A 27452-nucleotide genomic window follows, 5' to 3' on the forward strand; every position below is an offset into this window, starting at 1 on the left:
TCCCTCCTAGTAAAAATATACTTCAAAAAACAATGTAATTTAAAGCTATGAGGTAAGTGATTTTTCATGAGGAAAAAGTACTTACAAACAGAATTCATAAACTCTCAGAGCTGATGTTTGTGTTTCAGGATGCCCACTTGAAAACAGGCTTAAGTTGTTATAAGTCAAATTTCATGATAAGATGACCCATGAGTTACCATGTGAAGCATCATGACACAGCATATATGTATTTATGATATAAAAAAAGAAAATCGACGTTACAACATCATGCTGATAAACTGCCTGAAGAAGGTAACCAGAACCAGAAAGGACAGAGAAACCAGAACTTTTTTTATACCACGACAGCTTATGCTGTCTGTTACACTACTGCTAGGGATTAATAAAACACTTCATTTTCCAATATAACCAATTCAAGAACTTACAGGAACACTGAAATATTTCAAAACAATTACCAAAACAGATTTGACAGTAAAGTGTAGAGAGAGAAAGAGATGAAACAACCAAAGCAGAGTCATTTAGATGGAGTCAGACACAAGTAATCTAGGAGGAAGACAACAGTATATTCACTTTCTACTGCACACCATACACACAACTAGTATTTTCACCTAGTGAACCAAGGTACTCTTTTGTGTTAGCAGTTATTGTTTATTTCCTATCTGGTTGTAAAAGAAAATACCCATTTTCTTCTGTCTCTTCTAATTGTTTCGGGAAAATTAAGTCCTCGAAAATACAAAAATAAAACAAGAATGTAACACATTAATAGAAATGGAGTAAGCACTGATTTTATCCATGGCTGATACCATTAGGACTTCAGGATCTGGCAAATATCAGATTGCATTAAAAACTCCATTCTCACATAGACATGTATTAAAGCAAAATTTGCAGCACAAACTCTCACACGTACTACGATGTTCTTCCTGCCTGGCTAATTTTATTTTGAAACAGACAACTGTGTTCAGCACCTATCCTTCTACACAATAAAGATGCATAGAAAGAGGGCAAAAGAGTCAAGGTTACCTGTTCTTCATTTTTATTCTAAACTAGGTTTTGCAGCCTAAGAATAAACCAAGGGAAAAGGACAATAACTTGCAAGGTAAATTTACTGCTCATTAGCTTGAGTTTCTGCAGACATTTATACTTTATTCCCTAAAGAATAAAGGTTCACATATACAGCCCAAAATATCTACAGTCTCAGAAAAGATGGAGAAGTCACCTAATCATATCCGGAAAGAATAAATGTCCTTGCCAAACTGTGCTATCCTGAAAAAGAACAGAATACTATAAAAATGAATTCTCTGACTACCGTTAAGTGCTATCTCCTGTCATTAAATCCAAATCTAGTTTCACATAATGGCCCATGCCAAGCACAAAAACATCCAGTAAAGCACAATGAACAGAGCTGCCTGCAGTCAATGCCAAGAACCTGGCAAAAGAGAAAGTCTACAATCACACGGGTCCTCAATTGCATGGATCTGATGGTTAAGGAGAGACTGCATTTGCAGTTCAGGGTCTGGAGTTCCTCCCTGAAGACAGCCTCACTCTGAAAAACTAAGCAAAACTTACACTTCACTTTTAAAATGTCTATCAGTCCCACTTCTGGTCAATACTTGTGCAGTTAAAATAATTACATAGATGAGTGTGGAAAATTGAAACGCGTTTTTTTCCTCTGCGGAAGAATATGCTCCTACATGTCTGATCAGGCAAATATATTTGGAGCTACTAAGTAGCAGGCTGTCACTGGCTGGAGATGATTGTATTGCAATTGTACTGATGCGCAACAAAAAATTTTACGACATACAGACTTCAAGAAAATAAAGTGATCATGGTGTGAATCTGTGTGTATGATAGTTTCAGAATTATTTGTCACATAGCAAATACTCAAAAAGGGACGAGGCTCCAGCTGTTCCTATCCAAAGAAAAACAACCCCTGTATTTTCAGGGGTATTATCCCGGGATATTGTCACAGTCCCTCCAGATTGTACCCAGAACAGTCTTAAATCTCCTCTTCAAACACACATGGGGAAGGAGCAGGGTGTTTAAATGATAAGTGAGTTTTCACACAAGTACATCCAAAGAAGTTAGGAGGGTGGTAAATACTGCTGGGTCTATATACAAAAGAGATCTCTCTTTTAGAACATTCCATAGATGAATTCAATTTGCTGAATATAATATCTTTGAAGGAATTAACAATGCAAAGAGCAAAGAAACACAGTCTCAAGTTCAATTTTACACAATCATGTCTCTTGACTCCACAGCTGCAACTCTGATGTTAGCAGTCTGCGTTGCATGTGGCAAAAGTGAACAATCTCAAGTCAGAATAGCCAGCTGCTCACAAACTGGTTCTTCACAGATACTGAAACATCTTTCCTATAAATCTGAGCAACATGGAGATAAACTGGAAATGCTTGAGCAATAATGCACTATATAGGCAGTTCTGAACAATAAGATCCCAGAGATACTGTCATCATATTTACTTTCCAATAACTTAGCTCTGCTATTCAACTACTCTGAGTGGATCATTTTCATGAATTCATTTGCATCACAAACCTAACCTTTTTTGATTAAAGCTTTCATATCTTCTTTGTATGGTTCCAAAATTAATGCAATAATTCTTAATACAAAATAAAACAATTTTGCCTAGCATTTTAAATTAAAGAAGTAATATATTCAGTCTACAAGTTTCAAATGAAGGCAGTTTACAATAACTGATAGGCATTGCAAATCTCTTCTTAAAGCATTTGCACATTAAAAGATGCTTCACAGTCAAATCTAACAGTTTCTGTTTTCAAACAACAATAGTAAAACAATTTTCATGTTGTATTAAATTCTTTTTGCAAGGGCATACATTTCCCTCATACTACCCCTGCTGCCTTTTGGCAGGACTTCATCCAAAGAGAAAGGTAGTCTTCAATAACTTCAGTATAACCTTCTTAACCAAATTACACAGCAGTAGTTATTTGTTTGACTAATACATGGAAATACAGGATAACAAAGAACAAGATACTTAGTAAGACATTACTCAGTGCTCATTCCTGCATTTGAAAGCACATACTTGGTATAAACTAGTACACAGACACAAATAACCACCATGCAGAAAATTGAAGACCTGAGCTACAGTGTAGTGAAAAGTAGATCTTTGTTCTTATTTTCTTTCCACCAACGGACAAAAAATGATTTGGTTTCCTCCCACGTTAAATGCAAGACCAAATGCTCACCTGTTGCAAAATGTGGCTCTATCAGACGGCCCTGTATGGCTCATAGCTGTCTCTGGCCCCCTCAACTGCTACCTCTTTTCTTGAGTCCTGAATTCTTACAGTAGGAAAAAAAAAGTTAAATTACTTGCAGTACCTGATGTCTCAGCTAGTCCTGCATCCACTGACAAAAACTCTTTCAAAGCCTACAAATTGAAAGGAAGCATCACCAGTTTCTGTTAAGTATCCCAAATAAAACCTGTTAACTTTGAACTCAGAGCTCTGCCCAGAAGGTTACTTGTTACAGCACTGAGACTGCTGTGACAGCAGTGACTGACATTTCCATTACAACCTATTTTCTCTTAAGCTACATAAAAGTAAAGCCACTGCTTAGAACATGAACCCAAAAGTCAAAACTGCACAAACAAGCCAGGTGCGTTGTCACATAAACCCCCAACAATAAATGAACTGCCCAGACTTGAAAAGAAATGAGACATGGAGGGCAGGGAATGAAGCTCATGCTTCTGAATTCACTGCTCGTTTATCTTCTGGATCTGGTTTGTGAAAGCAGCCCTCAGACCTGGGACAAAGCAAACAACTGCTGATAGCATCTTAGAACGTCTCTGCTGCAAGACTCACAAGGGGGTGGAAGTCGGAACTGAGCAGGTGAATGCTGCTGGGTTGTGTCACACTGATGCAACCAAAAATGGCAGATAGAACATTGTAACTTTTCAGAAAATTCCAATACATGCAGTTGTTTTTCATCAAACTTAGTTTTCAGCTATGGCATCTTAAATACTGTGCTACTATGAGAGAGAAAATGATTACCAGCACACTGAAACTAACTTCATCGATTTTCTCTGTCTAAGCAAAGCGCAATGCAAAAAGGGTAATCAAACAAACAACCTTAACTGTGAAAACAAAATTGGATTTTTTAAATACTGTCATTTTTATTAATCTGTGCTTATATTACTTGGCTGAAGATTGGTCTTTCATTTACAATAAATGCTTTTTTCAAGTTAACATTCCCTGTTTAACTGAACAGAGAGTTATTTAAAAAAAGAAAAAATCTGCTGTATTTCAGACAAAAGCTATTTTATTTTATTTTTTTTTTACCATGAAGTCATAAAACCCCATAAAAGGAGTTTACAATGGGAACACTCACATCCCCTTAACTGCAGCAGCAGCAGCAAAGGCAAATGTAATAGGGAAAAATTTTCAAAGATAAGAATCAAAGTGTTTTATCAAGGTTATTCATCCTATTACAATCTCCACATCGTCAAACCTTTTAATGTAGAAAGTCACCTGCTGGACAGAAAGCTGGTGGTATGAATCTGTACATAAAAGCATTTTTTCAGTTAGTCTGTGCCTGAAATGCCAACAGGATTTCTTCCATGGATTTTCTTTTTAATGAAGAGGAGGGTTTTTTTGTTTTGTTTTGTTTTCAGTTTCTTTGTTTTAGCATACAAAATTGTATTCAGTATAATAATAAAGTCATATTCTGTTCTCAAAAGAAACGGCATGTTTGAGCATAGTTTTACATCACAGGGGCTTGAATCATTGTTTAATTCTCCAGTCCTTGCTCAATCCAGTTGTCTTCAGCTTGGAATCATCAAAAGCAAGCTAAAGATAGCCAAGACTTTGACAAACACACATTCTCAAATGTGCAAACAACTTCAAGAAGAAAAAAATGTTTTAGTTCCGAGAATCCAGAACTGAATCTGAATACATTAAAAACAGCTCCCTCCAGCCTCCTCGCACAGTGTCACAACTGTTAATAGAATCATAAAGATTCTACCAGATTGGTTTTCAGGATGATCTGGATATACCACTTCAAGTAAGATGAAAACACTGCAGCTTTTATTTTACTGAGCTCCAGAACAGGTACTGAAATATTTCTGAGACTGTGATCACACATTCTTTATTTATAAAATAGATGTAAAATATTCCATTAACAAACACCATAAAAATATCAACACCTGTTTGTGTAGAGTGCTATGCTCACTTGCTTTCTCAGCAAAAGACAATATCTCCTAAGTTTACAGTAAAACCACCTCTTCATCCAAATGTCCTGAGAGATGCACTGTGTGATTTAACTGGCCTATCTTCTGTCACAAGAAGTTCTCTATCATATGTCAGATGTAAGAAATAGCTGAGACTGAAAAGACCCAGGGAAGAATAAAATAAACATATGCAGAAATACCTGTGTTTCCTAGGCATTGCTGGGGACCCACAAAAAGACATAGGAGGGCCAAGGGCACAGATCTGCACTTACAGATGTCTTTGAAATGTAAACTACTGAAATTTAAATTATAAGCTAATTTCAATCAGATTTATGCCAGATTGAAATACCATAGTTGGAATACTGTCAAATACTTTGCGTCAGTGCAACATTTCACTTCATCTATCGATGAAGCTATAGTGTTTCAGATTATTTACTCTACATACATGTCACCAGACTTCATCTCACTTCACATCCATTAGCTTTTCGGCCATTTGCATCAAGCCAAAATGAGGTGCGATTTAGAAGACCCCAGTGAATATTTCGCAGTATTAAGGATACTTTTTTTATGTTTTCTTTCTCATGGTGGCTTTTCAACTTGGCATAAATCATGGTGCATAGAGTAAAACAAAGAGATCTGCAGGACTTGGCAAAAATGATGACTGGATATCATCACATTGAATGGCAGATGACTGGCAGAAATTCCAAGATCTGAGTCTACTGTCAGAGGCAGAGTGCCCAAACTATTGCAAATCCAAAGCAAAGTCCAGCTTTTCCAGAACACTACTTCTGCCTGCCATTACCTATCTCAAAAACAGGCCATTCTCCAAAGAATTTGTATTCACTGCCCATTGTTTGCTGATGATTTCATTGATTGTGAATATCCAGCCTCACATCTGATCCTTTCTAAGGACACAGTAACACATAATGAAGAAGACTTTAATTATGATGTCCCCTAGCAATCAGCCAGCCAGGGACCAGCTGCACTATTCTCAGCTTTCAAGGCTTTTTTGCTATGGAAGAAGGCATGACAGCTAAGTAAAATTTAAGCCAAAGTAGAAAGCATAGGTTTTAAGGAACACAAATTATTTTATTTCCTGAAATACGTTTCTCCCCCTCTTACAAAAAAAACAAAACCCTTTGTAGAATTTGCTGACAGTGTAGTCGATCTCTCAGCCAAATTAAAAATTCAGGGAACTTACTTTACCTCTGTTTTGGTTTGTTTTTTGGTTGTTTTTTTTTTGTTGTTTCTCCAATCACTGAGACCCTTTTTGACAGGAAAACCAGTACTAAAGACTGAGGCAGCTGACTCATATCCACAAACTTCTGCTATTTGTTGTTTACACAATGCCTATTATATGTTAAAAAAATCCAAAGAATAAAAAAATCACAGCCTTGAAATGATTAGGTGACCTTAAAATTAATAGCCAAATAGAGTAAAACACAGGCTACACCACATTTATTCTCCAAATATCGCTAGCAGTGCACATTCTGTCAAATCATTTTGATTGCTTCTTCACAGGAAAAGAAATACCTTGTTGCACATAAGGGGTAAATATCATCTCCTTCCAAGGGAGCGACATGCAGAACACTGGAAGAGGAATGAGAGCCCCAGCAGGAAAAGAGCAGCTTTGTGCTATCATTTCCCGGTTTTAATTTTAATTAACATAAAATTGTTAGTCCAGAGTTAACTGCTCAAGATGGCAACTGGTGCAACTATAATAACAGAAACAAATTCCTTGGAAAAACAACAACAATGAACCAGCAAATAATAGTCAAAGAGTAACAAAACCGAATTTGCACCTGTAGTTCTGTCCTTACTCTATCACCCATGACTGCCAAAAATACCGTACAGCAAAGCTCACATGGATGAACATATTGAGAAAGCACATGTACCATCAGTTAATTCTTTTAAGGCACAACACATTTCAGTATAGATATCTTGGGGGTGCATTTCAGAAGATCAGAGTACAAACACATGCAAATAAATGAATATCACACCGCACCAAGAAACCATTTACAGTAATAAAATTGATCTTATTTGCAAACGTTTTAAGATTGTAACATTCACATATTGTTTGAACAGAGATCCAGTGTTGGGAAATACCATAGGAAAAGAGAAAAATGAAAACAGTATATTCTATCAGACAGAAACTTTGAGAAGTCCTGAGGAAGAGATTTTAGTAGATGAAGATTGAATATATTTTAAATTCACAAAATTTATTACTGCACAAAGTAAACAGAACCCATTTAAGCCTGTTCACATTTCAGATCTTTATTATACTTTTAGACAGAGAGTTCAAAAATTTAATTTTGCATTTATGATAAAGATATTTTCTTTTGTTGGTTTCAAATCTGCTGAATGATTATTTTCCTTGGAACACCTTCATCCTTGCATTATATAAAGTAGTAAAATATGCTGCCTTGTCTACAACATTTGTCATTTTTTCGTTCTTTATCACAATTCTAATCCCCTCTTTCAAGGAGAATGTTTACAGTGATTTTATTGGCGTTCAACAAGTAAGTAAAGCATGAAAGTATTTCTGTTCTTGCTCTTTGTGGCTTTAGGGGACTTTTACCAGCCTTGCCTGTAATGCTGAAGATAACAGTGCCACCAAGACTGTAGAAGGATTGCATTCATTTGTTCTTTTTCCTGGATGTTCTGTAAAACTGTGATTTCCTACTCAACTAGTGTTTGGACATCAGTTTTATTGAACAAAGCAGAATGACTTTAAAATTTCCCTCCTGAATGGTAACAACTAAGTCAAAATGCATCTCTAGCTACATGCACTACCACCTGTTTACCAAAATTGAATTTCATATGTCACTCAGTTACACAAAATCATGTTTTAACTCTTGAGAGTCAACTTTACCTTTGAGTATTCAAATATATTTAATCAATCAGTACTCTGTACCTCATAACTAATTATCTAATGGCAGCAGTCACAGAAGAGGACATACAGGGACAACACTAGAGCTCAAATCACAAACCTTGGCTACCTACAACATGCACTGAGCAAATACTGTAGACTCACTTTCCCTATGCTTGCAAAATAAGTGCAAAAGTTCAGAAGAGTAAAATATATAACAATTCTTCTAAAAAATAAAGGTATGGATTATCAAGATTATTATTTGTACCTCATTTAACCTGACCAATTTCAACTGAGATTCAGTTACCATCTAACACATTTAAGGGCATATGTAACAGCCACTGGCTGAGAACTTATTCAAATACCGAGTAACAATGAGGGAGAGAGAGAGAGAGGGAGAGAAAGAGAGAGAGAAAGAGAAAGGAAAGGAATGGAATGGAGAGATGAGGGAAGGAAGAGAGCTGCACTTTCACAAATAGTTTTCAAACTGATAACTTTGGTCACTCTCTCTTCACTGTAACAGACTATAATAACACACAGTCACTCACAAAAGTCAAACTTAACTGGATATTCTGCTCTCAAAACTATGCAACTTGCTGATGATACAGGTAACATTAAGTGGATGTTTGTTAAGTCCATACCCTTTTAGGAATCCTATTTGACAGCAAGTTCTACCCTGTATAAATGTACTTTGTTGTTAATATTAATTAATTCTCACCTTACATTTCTTATTATATTGTCTCTGCAGTAGTTATGTGGGCTTGCTCAATGCCTTAATTTTTCCTTACTCACAGATATTCAAAATAAGCTGTCTGAAACTTCTGAGCTTGCTGAGCTGAGTTCCTTTTTTACTATCATGTGTGCCTGCCTGGCATTTTATCTAAGCTCATACAGCACTGCTGAAGAGTTAAAAATTGTAACAAAATTGAAATATGTTAATATAAAAATGAAGAATGGGATTTGTCTTACCATATTAAGAAGATTAAGCAATGGCTAGATAGTCCGGGACCATCCAGGGCTTAACTTCCACTTGTCAAAGCTGCTTCCTCATCTCTATGAAGACACTAGATTAGAGCCTTTTTCCAAGGTCAGGCTACTCTTTTCTCTGCAAGTGAAACACATGAAAGAGATTTATTAGGCAGGAACATACATCTATGTGTTTTATCTTTTTGCAATATAAACACCTAGGAGATGCTCGAAGCAGAGTTTGAGAGAAATTCATATTAATTATAAATGATGATAAAGTCTAACTTAGTTCAAAACTGATGTTGCATCACTTAGCATTTCCAGTAATATGGGATGTCATTTTTTAAACAGTGCTTATACTTTTTTATGAATACATGCCATACACAACCTATTAGCAAGATATCAGTATATGACAGACCAGCTTTCTACTGAAGATGGTAGGCATATTTTATTGTATTGCAATCAGTTTATACTAAGCAGCTGAAGTGTGAACAACCATCTCCGATTGTCATGCCCCACACAGATGCCAATGTACTGTGTGTACACAGACACAAACATTTCTGCACACATCATCTCTTCATAGATTATATTGAATGGGAAAAGAACAGTGGATCTTTTTTTTCTGATGGTACTTCATGGACAGATAAAGAACTGACAGGTACATAGAGAACATTTTAATAGGCAATGTAGTACCTTATTAGTGTGCAGTAATTTCACACAATACACTAGCAATACACTAAACGAGAGACGTCCTCAGACACAGATCATTTCAGAGTGTATCTAAAGACGTTAATAACAAAAGCATATTAATATATGCAATATTATCCTTCACAACATTTATCTTATTGCATTATGAAGGCTAGGTCAAATTTATGACTGTACTGCTTTGCTCCACGTGTGGTAGAATGTCTTGGGTAGGGCCCCATCCAAACTGGCATTGAACACCTCCAGGGACAGTGTATCCACAGCCTCTCTGGACATGTTTCAGTGCTTCATCACTCTCTGAAAAATTTCTCTCTGACATTTAATCTAAACTTCCTCTCTTTTAGTTTAAAATCATTGTCCCCTGTCCTATCACTGTCAGACTGAGTAAAAAGTCTGTCTCCTTCCTTATAGTAAGTACTTTGCATGTGACAGAACGTTAAATAGAACTTGCAGACCATCTTAAACCTTTTGACGAATCCATTCTAGTTCATTTATTAAAAGAGTACAAACATTTTAAGCAGCTGAGCAGATAAAAGTACAGCTAGAAAAATCTGTCACTTGGTTTTCTTCTTGAAAAATAAAATGTTCAATCTTTTAATTCATATTTTATAAGCATATTTCCCACAATTAAGAACCTCAGTTCCTCTCACGTGTGTTCACTTCTTTCCTTGTGAGCACTCAAAGCTAGATTTAGGAAAATGTAAATAATTACTCTTTAATTTAAGCAAAAAATTTAAAAGACAAAGAACCCCAAATACACTCAGCAGATGACATAAAAAGTATCCTCAAGAACAAACTGAACCAGATATATAAGAACATTTTCACAAAACCCAAGGCAGCCAGTGTTTGTTATGGAAGTGTCTCACATACACAGTTAACAGTCAAGCCATAATTTAATGCAAACTCAGTATTCTCCAGTCAACCTAGAAAGAAGATTCTGATACTAAAAGTTGCATTTTGCCTCTCAGTTTACCCCTTCCCAGCTCTATGCAATGGCGCTCCTCCAGCCCTGTGCTTCCAGCTTCCTGCACCTCAGCACCACAGAAGCAAGTAAGCATTCTTTGAGTAAGCATTTTTTATTCCTGCCTCTGATATATTCCCTGTTGCTTTTTGTTTTGTTTTTCCTAGATCTTGGTTTATTTATATCATGTATGTCTCTGGACAATTTCATAAAACTCTACTAAGGATTTTTATTATTGTTATTTTTTAAATATGAGAGGCTTTATTGCTCCAGCAATAAGGCAAAATATTCAGCTTTCACTAATCTCTACCAAAAGTCCTTTCCTAATTAAATGTGAATCACTAACCTTTATGAGCTATATGGACAGCAAGTCATTAGCATGGTGTTGTTAGCATTTCATTTACCCAGAATTTGTGATGGTATCAATTATTCAAATTTCAAAGACACGTCAAGCATTACATTAAAATGTTTTGCCAGGTGTGCTGGTTTTTGGAACAAACTCAGTACAGTACTGGAGAGGATTCTTGAAATAAAATACTGAAAGGGGAAAAATAAAAATGGATATACAGGCATCCAATTCACAAAAGATTTACTTACCTGCAAAAGTTACTAGTGACCTATTTCATTAAAAAAGGAAAAAAAAAAAAAAAAAGGTTGTACACTTAGTACTTTTTGTTTTTTTCCCCTCCATATTCTCATAAGAATGTGTAAATATTTCTGATGTCATTCATGCTATAGCAGAATATAAGAAAGCAGCATGATTCACTTTAAAACCAATAGCTTAAAACTCCAAATCCCCCGTACATTTTTGAGCAAAATATCTTTGGAAGAAGCATGCGTTTCTTGGATGAATTTTGATGATTTCTCCCAATTCTAATACAATTGCATTACAATTACCATATTTGCAAAACAAAGAACAAAAACCAGGAGAGCATAAAAAGAAATAGATGATGACATTTGCATATTCACAGTGCCTGAAACATAAGTTTGATTTTATTCTACTCAGCATCACAAATGTGTTTTGAAACCTCAATGCAGTAAGCGTTATGCATTCATTTGAGGAGTTTCATTTGCATTTAATTTGCCTTCAGTTACTTAATAGATTATTAATTTTCGAGTCTTATAATCATTTCTCAGTAAGTACTGCTATGATCTAAACAAGAGAAATTGCATATTTTCACACTTTTTTCACTCAGTACTATCAAGCTTTTATTATATGTTTGAAAGTGCATATTCTTAGCGTAAAGTTTGTGGGTTTTTTTTAAGATGTGCTCTATTATTGCCCTTAAAACTATTCTAATGTAGATTACTACAGTTAATTTGTCAGTAGCAAAGATTACTGACATTGCCTTTTAGGTCTTCTTCAGTACTTGGGGTCTCCAAAATTTTCCTGCTGCCTGAGGCTTGTTGAGTGCTGCAAAACCTTCACTTGAGGCTTAATCATAGAATCACAAGTTTGGAAAAAACCTGTAAGATCATCTAGTCCAACCATCCTCCCTTTTGCCATACCCACAGAAAACCACTGAACTGTATCTCCTAGCTCCTTATAATTAGAAGCATATCTCTGAGAAACTTTGGTACTCTTATGACATCATTCATTATGGCACACGTCAGAAACTAAAGAATTTTCCTTGCACTCATGTTTATCACCATCGAGTTGATCATTTACTTGTTAAAGTGTTGTGGAATACTTAACCTTTTTAACAGTTAAGAAAGATAGAACAAAGGATGATAATGAAAGACATGGGTCTTACTACACTTGAAGATGGAAGAAAAAAATTAGAATTAATTCTATGAATTAATGTAGTTATAAAGTTTGCTGTAAGAAAGAAAAAAACTAAAACATTATTTTATGGACCAGTGAAACACACTTCCTGGTCACCTCTTCCCCCCCCCCCCCCCCTTACAGACAGGACATGACACCTTACTTATCCACATAGAATTATGCTCAAAATCAAAAGATATGCATGAATAGATTGTAATCCCTGGCCAAAATTTTAGGATTCAAAATTACAAAGGACTGGACAGACCCTGAGAACACCCACAGTAACAAAAGAGATCCTTGTTTTCTACACTATACTTTTTATCTAAATTAGCTTTGCTTTTCTGCCTCAGTGGAAATGGTAAAAGCCAAGAGATAGGAGCCGAGAGAAATGCAGATTAGGTAAACCTTTTTTTTTTTTTTTCTTAAACCACACAGAAAAACTCTAAGCAGCCCAAAAAGCACAAGGAATTGCAGTAGATTTATAAAACAAGTACTTGGATATATTAGATTTTGCAGAAGTAGTGAGAAATTAAAGCTAAAGGAGATGCGGAGGCAGAAAATGGGAAAATGGGGAGTAAACAATGTAATACATGTAACACATGTCAGGAACAAGTAGACAAGAATACTGCCAAAATGGCAGTGAAATCAAAATAATAAAAGTCAAAACACTGTGAAAGCAGAAATGAGCTTGAAAAGATCCTTGCTCATGTTTCACAGATGTCCAAATAAGGGGAGATGACTTCTCAAATTTAAGTCCCATTGAGTCTTTCATTCCAAACAGTCATTGCAGTACGTTTATTCTGAGAAGTAAGGTTACTTCAAAAATGCATAACAAAAATAAGAAAAATTTTTCATCCAGTTTAAATGGGAATTTGTTTCTGTTTCTGCAAGTTCTTTGAAGACCTTTAGCAAAACAATGTATTTACCATTACATTATTATTAAGTTATCCACAAGTATACTGAGTAATTAGAGTCTTTGTTTTGGAAGACAGAAGAATTTAATTATATATGTAAAAAACTGTTTCCAAAGAATCAAAAAGTTTTGTGAATGCCCTATCATGATGCCTACCGCAGCAATACTAGCTCCTAATGACAGAAAAAGAAACATGGCTGGCATCCATGCTGGTTACACCTTAAAATACTGGCCACTGGGAGCAGTCAACAGATTTGTGGGCTCACTAACTTCAACAGTGAGTAGAGAATAATTAGTTCATAGGCTTTAGATTTCAAAGGAGTCTGGCTAACAGCTGGATGAATTCAATGGATCATTTAATTCAGTACTGGGGGGTCATAAATAGATGAAAATTCAGTGCGTTCAGAAAATGCTCAAAACACAGAAACTACAACTGACAACAAATCCACCATAGGGGGAATCTGGTTAAGGATTCATTAAAAGAAAATTCTAAATTGCTGTATATCTGTTAGCAATATGCAAACAAACATGCAGACAAACACAAAAAACCCCATGCTAAAGCAACTTCTAACATAATAGAATTTGACCTAAACCTCTGTAAACAATAAGAATTTACTTGAATCACTTTGTTTCCTTTTTTTTTTCCTTAACCTTTCTTTTTTTCTTCTTTTTTTTTTATTTTTTAATTGAGAGAATTCATTATTTCTGAAATATTATTCAAGAACAAGTGAAGAAAATACTACGCAACAAGTATTTAAGTAGCTGCCTTTAAAAGCAGGAAGTTCTTCTGGTTCTACACCTGACTTCAGTTTGGTTCCTTTGCACTTTCAGAGATCTACACGTTTTCATATGCCCATTCAATTGCATGGCTGCTGGCTCAGAGCAGAGCAGCAGTGTGTGAATGCAACGTTTTTCCTGTTCTTTGCTCTTTGGAGGATTGATCATTGCAAGGAATTTGCATGAAAAAATGTGAGAGACTACCATGAATCTTCCTGTGGATAACAGAGCCAGGCTTTTCCATTCAGTTCCAAATAGCCCTTCACATTTGCAGCACACAAACAAAACTTTTTGTTCTGATACTTGCTACACTCTCTATGGACAGATACCCTTCCTGGCTGCTCTTGGCAGTATTTTACAGCTGAGGACAAAGCTGGTGAGCACATGCACGCTGGACTGGAAACCACCCTTATAGAATCACACAGCAATATCTCTTCTTTCCAAGGTAAGTAAGTAATAATCTGATAAATCCCATTAGCAATATCATGTAACACTAGAGTAGAAGACAAGCACAGACATTCTGCCCAGCAGAATGTTTTCAACACACATTAGTATGGTAGTGATATCTTTGTTTAGGAGCAATCTTAAAAGTACATTTGTCATACATTATGGCAACTGTAACCCAGAAAGACAATATAATGACAAGAGAACCCATTAAAGTTTTAGCTTTGTTTCACTGACCATGTAACCTAAATAAAGTGCTCATGAGCAATTAATAGGAAAAAATAAACGGATTAATCATATCATCCAAGAGCAAATATTGCTTACTGCTGATCATAGGTGGTTATGGAGAATGGTTACTTCACTGAAAGCATCACTTGCACAGCCACTCTTACAGTGTGCCGTATGGGTTTTAACCTCTGTGGTGTACTCATAAAGACATGCAAAGATAAACAGTGACAATAATGGCTACAAGATCATTGGATTGAATGGGTTAAGGCCACTGATACACAATCTCATAACAGCCATCCTATTTGCTAGCTCTGTGGCTAGTTTGTTTGTTTGTTTGTTTGTTGCATGTCCATAATGTGAAAATTTCCAGTGCTCTGTTCTTTATGCTAGGAGTGTTTGCTTTAAATAGATTAACACAGTGGCTTAAGTTTCACAAGCTCATTCATCTCCCTAATTATATCAATCATGCTTTAATGTTTCTCCACAAAACATAGCAGCATTACACTCATATAAATGAAACAGATCTTACGATTTCTCTGATTGTATCTGCCTCATACAGCATTCTTCATGAAGTAGTGGATAAAGTTGTGCAGTCATAAAACAGCACAGGAAATTAACAATATTTATTAATAAATTTGATATTTTGCACAGGCTGCATTCTTCAACTCTTTGTCCCTTTCCATAAGCATCATGACTGTTGAAAGAGTGCTACCAGAAAGAAATTAATTTTTCCCTATGTCCTCAAACAGAAGGCAAAAATTGCATAAGACTGATTTTACAGATCGTATGATGTATTCAAGTACATAAGTGGCCAATCTCTAGATCTAAGTTTGTTTAGAAAGTCTTGGAAAGATAGATCTCACTATTGTTATTTTTCCAATCAAATTTAAAACAAAACAAAACAACCTGTCTTTATGTATCAGGTTAACATAAAACACAGTATATTTATTCCCTTCTGCTGTCCATGATAACATTTCCCCTACTGAGGCAATTTTGACATCCTACAAGGCCTAAAAAATGACTACAATGGTTCTCTAATGAAAATCAACTAGACGATGCCTATCACTGAACTCAAACATTGCTAAAGACCCCGAACAGTCTCTGCAAATCCTGTTTTATCTTCACAGCTACTTTTCCAAACACATCTGTATTTCTGAGCACTTGATATATTATACAGCACCATCATTTATTGCCTAAATTGCCAGTGTTTTCCTATCCAGTGAGTTCTGGGAATCTACATAAACCTATTTGTTCTCTGAATAAAACCTATATAGCATAAAGTCTCCTACTGACACTTTACACTTCAAGTTTATAACAATAGCTCAGATCAGCTCTTTAAAAAGTTAATTAGTTTCTACAGATGTTGATATCATACATTCACTTGTCATAATAAATCAGATGTTCAGTTTTAGTGCTACATAGGTGAAGTGTGCTTGTAGTAGTAAATTATATTGATTGATCTAGACAGCAGAAGTGATTGGAGTTCGTTTAGTCTAGCCTAATAGACAGCATCATAACATTACTATCCTGAACAACAGACTTCTGATTCACTTTGGGTGAACATAAGATTCCAATGTCAAAACTGAAATATAAATTTAAATATTGAATGGGAAAAAGATACAGTAAATTTAACACAGAGCATCCTATGATTTCTTCAGTAAATGTAAAGCACTCTCCCTATTGAGGATTTGTCTTAATTATGGACAACAGCAGTGAGCCCTGATGTAAACAGTAAAATTTTACATATTGGCCAAGGCTGAGAATCTGGAATTTCCAACTGCCCACAATGCCCAGCTGCACTGGGTGAGATCATTCCTGTCAGCTGTCAAATAGGTTCCAGACAGATGATGGGGTCATGATAAAAATAAAGAAAATCTGAAACAACAGCTTTTTTCCAACCAAAACTGTTCAGAGAGATTTTTTCAACCTTCAGACACAACATAAAGGTGAAATTTCCATTCCAGTCAACTTTCACTAAAATTTGGCTACTACCTTTGGCACAAGGTAAGGAGCAAGTTTTGAAAAGAAAAAAAACTTTCTTCACTGACAGATAGGAATAAAGTTGAGTGAGAAGGTCTGACTTGTGTAATAAGAAGAACTTAAAAGCTTCCTATGTTTTTTCACTGAAAAAAGACATCAATAGCCATTAGCACCTGGCATGGCAGAAACAGATATTTCCTCAAACAGTAATGGCTGTGTTGTAATGAGGTGAAGTCAATCATTTTGAAACCTGAGCCACGTAAGGCTGGTCTGGTAGGGAACATTTAATAGCTCTTATATGGAAAGCAACCACTGCATTGATGCATCAACTGATACAATTGCAATAAATTTCCTCTTACCACTTTCTATCTAAGATTAAGGGTTAGTCAGCAGAATGCTTACATCAGTTAAAAACAGCTGTATTCATGGAGACAGTCACAAATATTATTTATGTGCAAACTACGTAAATACCAATGCCTGCACAGCACTGAGAACTGCCTGTCTTTTGGTTTGAAATAAAATAAAATTACATAAAAGTTAGAAAAGAACAAAAGTAACCACTAGTACTTATCTTTGTTATAAATTCATTTAGATGGGACAGACTCCAGGACAGGAGACTTAACAGTAGATTTTTCCTAACGTGAAACAGAGAACAGAGAAGCACAAGTGGAAGAAGGCAGCAGCATTTTAAAGTGTTGCAAAGATTCTGGAAAAGAGAAAGAGGAGCTGATGTATTTCAAGCAGGGATCACAACTAGCCACACTGGCTATGAGTAGAAGCACAAAGGTACAGTTCAGGCTCTGAGCCTGGGATGTCACCTGCTCTCAACACTACCACCAGCACTAAGGCCACATGACTTACAAACACCTGAGAAGAACACTTCTGGATGTGCCTCCCAGAATGAATCTAAATCTAGATTTATTGGACATACTTTAAACAGCTGTAAAGGGATTCAGCTCCTACTTTTGGTCATATATGACAGTTGTAAACCACTTGAGTAAAACTGCAAATTTGACTGCATGTCTAAAAGAGCGAAAGTATAAATCTGTCATAACATAATTCAGAGGAAAGTTATTTCAGGTTCAAAGTGCCAACACTCATAATTTTCCCTTAAAAAATATCACTGTTTTTCTAGAGCTGGATAAAATACACTCACAAATGGATATAAAGAGGGAGGACTATAGGAAGGGATTTCCCATCAACACTGGGGTATTCAAACCTTTTACAGTTACACCCTAATTTGTTTATTACAAGATTAAATCAGTTCACTAGATCAGATCTAAATCTTTATCTCAGTTTTGTAATAACACAAAAATATCACACGGAGGATCTCTAAAATGTCATATTTTGGCTTCTAAGAACTTCTACAACCATATATATGTAGGCAATCTACTTCCATCTTTACAAAATACACAGATGCAATATTGATAGGACCCAGCATATTTGAATGAGCCCGTGTTGTGGTTCAGGCAGGAAAAAAGTCTCAAAAATATAAGGCAAATAGTGGTACAAGTTTGTACCTCAGCATTATCTTTTTAGAGGCAACAGATGTATAGCGCTCCTGAAAATGAAATGGGTTTTGACAGGTATGCTAAATTTTGCTTAGATAAGCTTCAGTGGGAACTGGCCCTCCTTCATAATTCAGATTACCACTCTGTCACGTTTTAATGCAAGAGACGGTGTGTCGGTTTGTGGGATTTTCTACATTTTAAACTTCACAGGACAAGAAGATCTTAAATTTTATACTTTACAATTAACGATACAATATCCCCCTTATTTTGATGAAAGCAAAAGCAAACAAGAAAACAAACATGAAATTAAATATTTTAAAAGTTTTAAAAGATAGCATAAAATATATGCTCCCACTTTAAAAGAAATAGAAAAAAAAAAGTAATTTATCAAATTCTATACTTTAATGTAGCATAACATGCCTAAGAATGAGGTCGGTATGACAGAGTTTAGAATGCATGAGACCACACATTGTGCATTTTATGCACACTTACACTGCTATCTTCTAATCCTCTGAAAATTCTATCTACCTGTGGACCTCTCCTTTGATGATTCTGTTCAAAATCTCCCTGGTAAAATTAAGACTTTTAAAAACAGTCAGTGTTGGCTCGCTCCGTTTGGAAGATGTCTCATCAGTTATTAAAATTGCTTATCACCTAAGCATCTTATCACTTGAGCAGATTACAGTACAAGTACAAAACAAATCACATAATAGATATTTAGATCTTTACAAAAGTTTACTTGAACTGTGCCTGCTTTCTCATTCTCTCTGAGAACTATAATTATATAGACATGCAAGGTTAAACCACTGCAGTTTTGTCACAAGAAAAATTTTCCCTTCTCATTCAAGTCTGAACATTTCGAAGTCCACAAACACGATGTGATCAGCCAAGTGAGAAAAGGACATCTTAAGGGCACACAAAATTGACATCTGCTTAGACACAATTAAGTGCCTATATCTTTTGGATGAATGGTCAGTCCAAGCACTGTAAAATTTTCTAGATCCAATTCAGTCATTAATAAAATATTATGAACACAGCTAGGCAGAGTCTATTAATTTCAAAATAGAATTGCTTTGTGTACTTGCAGAGTATCACGTGAGATATTGTCACTGAATAAAAAAGTAATAGTAGACTTTACATGAAATTCCAAACCTTTAGCAGCAAATGATAACGAAGCTAAATATACATAGTTTGTGCTGAAAGCAATGCTTCCTATTTATTTCCAGGGAAACCACAACAGATACAAAGTATACAATAACACTGTTCTATTGTCACTATTTCTAAGCACAGTCACCACCATTAGCTGTGTGATTTCACCAGTGATGAACAAAAGCCTATATGCTGGGCTCGTAACTCTCTGCACCATCAGATGTAACCCACTGTCGTCACTGCTGAAATACACCACCTCCCTGTGTTCACATCCACAGTTATGTCTGCATAAACATTCAGTGAGCGCTGATGAATCTCAGTGGGTGCCACCTTTTCCACATGACTGACTTCAAAGACATACCTCTGCTTCAGATGCACTTCCATGTCAGACACCATTTTGTCAGACTGCCCCTCTGCTGCCATCTGTCACATGGCAACAAAATGCAACTGGGAAGGTTCAGCTTCTACTACCATACTGACAACATCCGCCTCTGCCATTGTGAACCAGTATAATAAAATAGGAGATGCTACTTTCAGAGCAGACCTCCTATATTTTAGAAGAACAGAAGACTTCTTGATCAGTCTGAAGACAAAAAGTTTTGAGATGTATGATCATTTTTACAATAACTGGTCATTTTTGATTCTGCAATATTTGGATGCCTTATTCAAAGTAATCTGCTTTTCCAGAGACTATATTATGTCCATTCATTTGCAAGGCAAGCTACTTTACAACGTTGTAAATGTAGTAACCCAAAATGATAGAATGAAGGTATCTGATTCCACAAAACCCTTTTCTAAAATCCTGATGGGGGACCCTAGTTACTTTCATTTAATCAGCAACCAAAGCAAAGAAAAACAAATGGAAAGAGCAAACCTCTCTTTTTCACTAAAAGAAAATAAAAGAAGTAACACACCATCATAGTATTATTTTGATCAGCACACTTAACACATTAAAAAATAAAATGTTACTGCTTCCAACAGGCAGTTGTCTTCTCCTTGACTGTAATTGCTGGGCTGGTTGATCTAATTCTGACATCAATTCCACAAGTGATTCTCTACTCCGATATAAAAATAATTTCAACATAAAATCTGACAGCTGGTAACTCAGCCAATATCCTATTTCCCACCCCCACTATATGTATGTATGTGTATATATATACACACATACACACACACACACACATATATATATATATATATAACTGCATTTTAAATTTCATTTTTAATAGTGATCACATAAATTAAAGAATATACAAGTGTTTAAAGTTGCTCTGCTTTTCTTGAATTAGATGAAAAGGGTGTAACAGTTGACAAGCACCTGAACTTAAAAGTGAACACGTCTTTGATGTCAAGTGTGCCTAAAGGATTCCCAAGAGTAATATGAAGACAGGCTCACCACCACACAATCTATCCCCAACAGTTACCTGCTGGTCTAAATGCCACTGTACTATTATAAAAATCCGTCAAGCATTCAAAACCAATTACACACAGGATGTCAAATGCTGTCATGCCAGCTGTCCTTTCAGTCCACAGTGGCTCTCACTGCCCATTTCCAGTTAAAAACACATTGAGTTACACTGTTGTTTTTCTCAGCTGTGATTCACTGCAGTATGTTAATCTGACATCTATGTACCTTAATATTTTCATATACGGAAATGAATATTTATACATAACAATGGTATTTTAAAATTTACATAGTTGCAAGCATAATAAAAAAATCAAAACTGTTTTAGTAGATACTAACATCAAGCAACTATTTTAAAGGGAAAAGTGAAGTATTTAAGTTATTTGCTACGAATTCCAATGAATTGTAAGTGATGCTGAAACAAAAAGGGAGATTTTTGAATATTTTTCCTATCTCATCTTCTACATGGCACATGCACTTGTATGCAATCATTTGCAATGACATGCTGTAAGAATGTACAGTACAATTATTTAAAGTTGTGAGTCCAAAGAGAATGCATGTATTTGGCTACAAGCAGACTACTCGTTCTTATGTTGAATCACACAGCACTCTCAATGCTAAAAACTGTTTCAATATCCAGAAATTTAAAGCAACTTACTCAGCTAGATAATGATGATTGAATGATACTTGATTTGAATGGAATGAATAATTTGAGTAACACTTAATCAAACCACAAAACATCCTACTACTAAGTTTCATTCATTTTTTACTCTCTTGTGATAATTAATTTTCAATTTATTACTTAATTAGCTAAAATTTTTCACCCTCTTCATATAAACTTTAGCATCATCTTAACTTCAAGAAATTTTATTTGTTTCTTCATGATTTACATCTTCCAGAGAAGTAAGTTTTTGGTCTAGAAAAGTATTTGAATGGTTTGGAAAACTCCACTTAGTTGGTATGATGGTCTTCTCTTGAAACCAAAGCTTTAATGGAAACATCTTGATTTTCCACACTGTTTTTAGCAGAGAAGTTTTAGAAATCTTTTAAAACTTTTGGAGAAAGAGAAATCAACTCTTCTGCTTTGCGAGCTTTTGTCCTGAAAATTCTATTGTAAGAAAATATTCAAAATGCTTTATTTTGAGTTCAGTGTGAAAAAAAATTAAATCAAGGATGGAAGAGATGGGATATCCCAAAAAGCTGAAAGAAGTTTGCTAATAGTGTCAGGGACAATCCTTGACAAGGGTTCCAGATGAATTAAATGTAAGTTATTTGTCAAAAGCATTTGTATATACTTTGAACAATATATATATTGTTCAACTCTACCTGCACTGAAGACAAACAGCAAAATATCGCGTAATAGACTCTGCCTAATGAACTGAGTAGCAAAGCGCATCAATATGTACATCAAGATGTACAACAGTACATCTCTGACAACTGCACTTTTCTAGAATGTATGAAGTTCACACTTGCTTTGCAAAACTTCTTTAAAATAACTCTTAATACATTTTAAAAGACCCTAGTCTTCCCACGTAGCTGCCTTTACAGTTCCTGCTATAGTTCAGCTTCTTGCTGGCAGCCACATATAGCTGTGAAACAGAGGTTAAGTCAGAGAGCAAAGTGAAAGAAAAAAGATGAGATTTATTTTAGATGAGTACATGGTAAAAAGCAGTATAATGACATTCTGTCACTGGTACACATTATTACAGCTAAGGAAAGTATAAATAAGTTTGACTCATTTCAAAATAGAGGAAAAATGCTAGCTGATTTTTTTTTAAATTATTTTCCTTCATGTGGAATTACTGTCTCACAGAATGCTATCAAGCTACCAGTAGTATCAAAAGCTGAGGGCACGACTCCAAAGGATGGGTGATGGGTGATTGGCACTCTTCCAAAGACTGGTGATTTTTCACACATAACTGATTTAAATATGAGCTAAAAGTTAATATAAACAGTTACATGTGGTAGAGAGCACGGTCTCTAGAATAGTGAAATCACTGCCAAGTAATATTAATGCTTCTGATTTCAAACAAAATTGAATCCCCAGTTTATACACACACTTAGTAGTTACAGCTTTCTGAGAACTGTTTTAACCCTCCCATGAGCTATGAATTGGACCATTCTTACAAAGCCCTAAGGAATTTATCTTCTTAACAGTAATATACTCCAATAGGCCTCTAACCATATATATATATATATGGTTAGAGGCATATATATATATATATATATATATATATATGATTTTTATTTTTATTTTTTTTAAAGCCAGAATAATCCTTCTATACAGAACACAAAACTTTGAGCTTGAATCCTCAATGAGGTTTTTAAGTACTATAAAACATGGAAACATTCCTTAAACACACTACTATTAATAGCATTAAGAGTATTATGACTCAAAGAGTATTATGACTCATTTTCTGTTGTTAAACATATTCTTAACAAAAGAAACAATGTAATTCATTTCCAAGCCAAAACATGCAGAGAATGCTGTAATAAAACAATCACTTTTCTACTGAATATATATCATAGTTTCCAAGGTTACAGAGGTCTGCAGCTCAGGATATGTTTTGTATTCACTTATAACATTGAAAATTATGCACTAATGTTTCACAGCAACTGCATTAACATAGTGATAGCCTAATGCAAAGACCTATCCATGCAGAAATATATGTTTATACATATATAAAAAAAAGCCATCTTGTAGTTTATCACTTCTCAGATACTCAAAAGAGTGGCCTGAATACACTCAATGCAGTAATATTCAAGTGACCATCTGTTAGAAACTCAACACTTAAAGATGTTAATCTATCTGAAAAGCGAATGCATTTTGATAGCTTTGAGTTATTTCTTCATGCTTAAAAGCCACTACCTTTGGTGCCCACATGAATAGTGCACTGTAGAAACAATGACAGCAGAAAAAAGTAATAATAAATGTTTACATAAAGAAAATGCCCCTCCAGTGACCCCACTAGGGAACTCAGAAAATGTCACCATCTATCAGAATCACAATTACCACCATAAACCCATGTCTCTAAAAAAGGTCAGAAATCAAAACAAAATGTAAATAAAAAAAAATAAAATAAAATAAAATCCTTACAAGGTCCACCAGAAACAGCAGAAATACCTGTATCTTCTGTACCCCTGCCCTGTGTATGCACAACAAAGCCAGAGAATAAAGGAGAAATGTTACCTATTACTTTCATGGTCCAGTTTAAAAGATGGGGAGAAGAAGAAGGGAAACTTAACACCATAATAAACTCTTTAGCCACTGCAGCCTACATGAAAACTTTCTAATGTTTCTTAAAGTCTGAAGTACCAAATCCTGTGCTAATATACAGTCAGCAATTTCCCACAGACTGAGAACAAAATCAATGCTTTGAAACAGCTTTGTAACAGCAAACTTTCTCACTCATGTTTACAGTATCAACTTTGGGCACATTTCCCCAAAGCTCTGACAGTTTGACTTGGCAACATAGCAAACCAAAGCAAAGGTTTGACAGCAGCATAGAGTCACTGGCATACATCCTGTTTCCTTTTTGATCCATGTCCTAATCTATTTTCTCTCTGAAGCAGTAAATATCTGAAAATGAAAGGTGGACAGGGAGCTAGATCTCTTACCTAAGTGTCTTGCTCCTATTTCATCTACTGCTAACTCTTCTATTTGAACACAATAATAAATAGCTCCACATATAAAAACTGTGTAGATCTATGTCTATCGAAAACGCTATATTCTGGCATGAGCTCAGCAATTAGAAAGACAACAAAAAGAAGTCTTCAGCCACCTTATCCTAGAAACTACCATTACTAGAAATATACAAGAAATAACAGAATTAGAAGTAAGGCTTATGAACAGATCAATTTAAGCAACTCAAGTGTATTGGGGTAGAAGATGTATGAACCAAAGCTCATTTGTAAGAATCTGAAAGTATCTTTCTTTTCCCCAGAAAACATAGCTTCGATTATAAGAAAACTTAAGCTCTGAGGATCCAGAATGCATCTCATATTGCCATGTAAAGATATATGATTCTTTGCTACATGGATGGCCATGAACTCTCATTAAAAAGATGAATAATCAAATATAAATAAAAATATCAACAATCCCATAATGAAAAAGTAAAAACAGGGTTTTCAGTATCCACCCTAAATTTACAGCACAATGCATTCCAGAGGTGGAGGCTAAACATCAGGTTTTTTAGGGCAAAAATCACATGCAGAAGTTTCTTAAAATAACCCTGCATTGCAAATGAAGACAACATTTGGAAGGATACAATCTTATGAACTTAACGGTGTGAAAAGTTTTACAACTGTGAGACAACTACATTAGTTACAGCTAAATAATAGGCAGAAATCCAAGGCAGCAAGATGTTCCTCTGAGAGTGTTTTGTGAAGAGAGATTTACCTCTTCACAAGAGTGAACAGGTATCTGGAATTCAGATGCAGTGTACAAGGAAGATCGTTCACTTCCTGCACAGACTTTCTTCAGGGTCATCCAGTGAGCTAGAAATCCAACATGGGATTGCGGAACTAACACTGCACAATTGCAAACAAAGAAGACCCACTTACACTAAAGAAAACAAATTCTGAATTATTAGTGCTCTACACTTAGAAAATACACTAATGTCTCAAAACAGATCTTGGACTGCTTTCACGAGTAAGACTGTGAGAAAGCATTTGACAGTGAATTCATTTTAATTACTAGCAAGACAAAAACAGTTGACAGTTAAACAAAGACCTCTGTTTAAAACAAAAATACATATATAGAATACAATATGTAGATAGACCAATATTTATTTTTATAAATCACTGTATCACTCAACCAGTTTTCAAGTCTCTGTCATACACCCACTATTTTTTCTCCTTTTAAAAAAAAAATAAAAAATAAAAAAAAAATTGTCTGGTACCGGTGATCTCAAAAGCAAAGCAGCATGAAGGAGAAATTAGGTTAGAGGAACGAAGTTGTCAAGACACTGAATAAATTCAATTACAACGAATGCCAGAACAATACCAGAGGCTGGTTTCACATAGCCTGTTTTCCATAGGCTTCACCATCATATCCAAGTGAACGAGCTACCTTATAGCAGACAACCAAACGGGAAAGACCAGCAACAGAATAAAGGAACAGTAAACAGCACTGCTCAGCCCAGTGTTACAGAATATTTTCGATACTTCAGGCCAGAATAATAATTCCCCACTTTGCTAATGAAAACCTGATCTCACAAACCAGCCCCACATGGCAGTAACAATTTATTAAAATACTTTGAAACAAATGATTTCATAGCTGGTTCATTCAGACATTAGAGAACTGCATTGAGTCCTGTTAGAGCCTAAGTTCACCGATATATGTGCCCAAGCAGTTAAAGGTGGTTTAATTGTCATATGATCTACACATAGCAAAGACTTTTCCCTCATCTCTTTTTCAGCTAGTCACAAGACTATATAGAGACCAGACTGCTAGATAAGAGGGCCAAAGGAAAGCCAGGAGAGTCCCTGCTTGGGCGTGCTGAGAGAAAGGCAATCAGAGCAGTGGCCTGGATAAGAGGCAGTTTATTTGTGCTGCTAGGCTGAGAAGAAGCAGCAACTTGATAATCTGGTTGTGCATTTGAATGAGTGATGTGAGAAAGCCATTTACTCTGAAAGTGAGAGAAAAGGCACAAAGGCGTGTCAGACAACTTGGCTGGCACCCTGAGGCACAGACTGATGCCTGATATTTGCAAGGCACCTTAAGAACAAAATCAATTACAACGCTACAAAAATGGTGACAGACGTGTGAAAATACAATACACAAGGGCTGTTCTGGTTTTTTGTTTGCTTGGTTGTTTTTTTTGCAATCATTTTTACAAATGTTACAATTGTTTGTACAAGGTCTTCCAAGCTGGGGGACTGGAGCAGCAGGTGTGCCCCAGTGTCCTGCAGTATGGGGAGAGCATTTACATGACTATTGGGATGGCAGCAGAGAGGAAAGGCTAATCCTCGAGAGAAAACGTAGGAGAGATTGCTGGACCTAGTGGCTCCACAGAGAATTCTAAGCATATACTGAGCTGGATGCTATACACTTTCAGGCAGACATAGCACTGATTGTATCTGCCTCATACAGCATTCTTCACGAAGTAGTGGATAAAGTTGTGCAGTCGTAAAACAGCACAGGAAATTAACTATATTTATTAATAAATTTGATATTTTGCACAGGCTGCATTCTTCAACTCTTTGTCCCTTTCCATACCTTCCTTAAGCTGTTGAAAGAGTGCTGCCAGAAAGAAATTAATTTTTCCCTATGTCTTCAAATAGAAGGCAAAAATTGCATAAGACTGATTTTACAGATCGTATGATGTATTCAAGTACATAAGCGGCCAATCTCTAGGTCTAAGTTTGTTTAGAAAGTCTTGGAAAGACAGATCTCCAGTTTTTGTCTTCACTGAAAATCCATCTACTATGGAATAATATACAGTTAACCACAAATTGATAATTTAATGATGGAAAATGGTCTTTACTTTTGATCTACACATCACTGGATACTAAACTATTAAGATTATGAATTTGTTTTTTAGGCAACTGCAATATTTACAGGTTTGGATTTCTAAAGGATGT

The 27452-nt window shown here is 35.5% G+C and overlaps 1 long non-coding RNA gene across 1 annotated transcript in view; it reads right to left on the reverse strand.

Annotated features, from left to right (window-relative positions):
- Positions 1-3098: 3098 nt before the first annotated feature.
- Positions 3099-27452, reverse strand: part of LOC107317083 — a 183757-nt gene continuing 159403 nt past the window's right edge. Inside the window, exons 4-5 of the long non-coding RNA XR_001556731.1 lie at positions 9033-9168; positions 3099-3309 (exon numbers count right to left, since the gene is read on the reverse strand). This is a non-coding gene — a long non-coding RNA (uncharacterized LOC107317083). The remainder of the gene's footprint in view (positions 3310-9032; positions 9169-27452) is intronic.

This window comes from Coturnix japonica, chromosome 8 (assembly GCF_001577835.2).
Source record: "Coturnix japonica isolate 7356 chromosome 8, Coturnix japonica 2.1, whole genome shotgun sequence".
NCBI classification, from domain to species: Eukaryota; Metazoa; Chordata; class Aves; order Galliformes; family Phasianidae; genus Coturnix; species Coturnix japonica.